We start from the raw sequence: 2,763 nt of genomic DNA on the forward strand, positions 1-2,763 counted from the left end.
AGCACACCTGTGGACCCAGCTGTAACCTGCCTGCCTCGGGTGTGAGTCATTCTCTCCGAGTTCCCCAAGAGAATTGCCCTCGCCACCCTCACCATCCTCCTCACCTACGACGCGCACCGGTGAGCCTCAGAGTCCCTGCACTTTCCAGCCAGCCGGGTTGCCTCCCTGGCCCCACCTCCCATAGTCTCTCCTTGGGCAGGTAAATGGCTCTACCACAGACTAGTTCCAGGGGCCTCCAGGAGGGGCCCCTTGCCCGCTGCACCTGCTCTCCCTCCGCAGCAGTCTGGAAGCCTTTTATGTTTGTTTGGTTTGGTGCTGGGGATTGAAGACAGGGCCCCAGTACTGTACGTATTCTCCCTTTTAAGCTCTACCCTCAGTTCCCTGAAAACCTCTTGAGCAGCCCTCGGGTAGGGCAGGCACTGCCTGGGGTTCACATTGTCCGATCCTTGAGTGTCATGGCTTCCTTTAACTGTGTGTGTGTGGTGTTGAGTGGTGTGCTGTTTACTTTTTGTCGACTTGATACAAACTAGAGTTCTGTGGAAAGAGGGAACCTCACCTCACGGGGCAATTGCTTCCCTCAGACTGTCCTGTGGGCGTGTCTGTTGGGGGAACATTTTCTTGATGGCTGATTGATGCGGGGAAGGCCCAGCCCACTGTGGGCGGTTCCATCCCTTGGTAGGTGGTCCTGGGTGGTCTAAGTAAAGCAGGCTGTGCAAGCCCTGAAGATCAAGCCCCACCTCTCCTGCTTGACTTCCTGCCTTGAGTCCCTTTGATGATGGACTGGGTTGTGGAACTGTAAAAAACCCTTTTTCTCCCCAAGTTGCTTTTGGTCATGTTCTATCCCAACAATAGAAACCCTGATTCTGACAGTGTTTTACCACAGCAACTGGGAAACAAAGCCAGGAAAAGCAGTTTCCACAGCTCTTTGGGGGCCTCGGCCCCCCCTCTCATCCCCCGACCAGTAATGTTGATCTTACTCTCCTGTTAAACACCTGATTTCCCAGAGGAGAAGTTCAAGGATTACAAAGCAGAAAGGCTGAAGGATGTGGTAGGGAGGGGAGACAATAGAAAAGAATTCACCTCCATCTCATCCAATCAACGATTCAAACAATCTTAAGTGTTTATTGAGCACCTACTGTGTACTAGTACAGTGCCATACTGTCCTTAGCGCCTCAGACAGGCTCTGTAAACACACAAAGGTTCGTCTGTAACTCTCCCTGCTCTGCATGGAGTATCCACAAATCCCATTGCAAAGCCAACTGACTAGCAGAAAGGACCTGTCCTGCTCTAAGTGATCCTGTGCCTGGTACAAGTCACACCCTTCAGCTGTCTGATGGGTGGGCCACCCCAGCAGCCTCTGGATCTCTTTCTTCACCAGGTCGAGGTGCCAAAGTGGGCACCTCACAGACCTGCCTGGTGGCTGTGAGGGAGGTTCCAGGGCCTCATCAAAGAGGCTTGGATCTGTCCAGGAGTGGGGCAAAAATCTTTCAACCCTGAACTGTTTCATGAGGGCACCAAGGGATATAAAACACTAGGTTAAGGGATCAAAAGCTGGCCACCAGGGCCCTAGAGAGTCATTATTTCTAGGCAAGAATGGGCTGGACTTGTCAATCCAGAGCCAGGACAAGATGAGTCCTGGGTGTAGCGACTGAATGGAGAAGGGCACGGTGGCACGCAGGTCTTGTTCTGCAAGCAGCTGTTTAACCATCCTGGCTAGGGTCCAAGCCACACCCAGGCTCAAGGAACCAGCCAGGGCCAGGCCATTGCCCTGTGCACTTAGGCTTTCCCCAGTCCTGACAGATCTGGTGCATCACTCTTCCTGTCATCAACCCTGCCTCAGATAAGGGCACCTTAAGTGACAGGTCAAGGAGCCAAGAGTACCAGGAAGAATATAGAGGCAGCCCAACCTTAGTCCCTCCCCAAGTCCGATGTGATTCTCCTGCTCCAGGGGCCTCTGGACAGGGATTTCAGGGCACTTGGTAGGCAGGCGGTGATAAGGTTGAGCTGACTCCAGCCTTCAGTGAGGATTCGGCCTCTGAATTTCTGAGCTTCTCTCCTGTCACCAGTTGTACTGTCTCGGTTGGGTGACACATGCGTAGCACCTTACTGCCTGCTCAACTGTCAGCCACAGCCAAGAATGGTGCTTTCTATCAGCGGCTGAGGTGGCTCTGGTGGAAGCTGAAGGAGGAGTTTGACCTCCAATTCCAGGCCAGCCTGGATCACGGAGTAAGACTCTGACTCAACAAGACACAGAATGGAGTTTTCCTTTTCTGGAGGAAAGGCCAGGCCCAGGATGTGCTAATGTCCCCAGAGGCCACCAAGCCCTGGGTGAGCAGTTACTTTGACCACCTCTGCCCCACCCACTCCCAGCTTTCCCAAACTGAATGCACAAAGACTTGATCCCAGAGAAGAAAGCCACAAGGGTTTGGTGTATCAACGGAGCACAGAGAAGGAAAACTTTAGTGGGGAATAGTTAGAAATGTCACCAAGTTTGGCAACCTCGTGGTAACAGCTCCAGAATCAAGAACACATCTCAGCCCCCAACCCTGAACTCTCCCATCAGGCCCGGCCCTGTCCCTGCTGGCATTACTTCTTAGTACCTCTAGTGCTTGGAGCTGCTCCATTCTGCCTGTCACCCCTGCTCACCGAGCTCCGACTACAACCCATGACAGAAAGAAATCCCACATTCCTAAATGGACAGAATCCCCCATCCCAGCCTCTCCCCCTATGCCCACCCAAAGGATAATGAAGCAGACAGGCAGG

This window comes from Mus caroli, unplaced genomic scaffold (genome assembly GCF_978045245.1).
Source record: "Mus caroli unplaced genomic scaffold, Mus_caroli_1 scaffold_12, whole genome shotgun sequence".
NCBI lineage: Eukaryota > Metazoa > Chordata > Mammalia > Rodentia > Muridae > Mus > Mus caroli.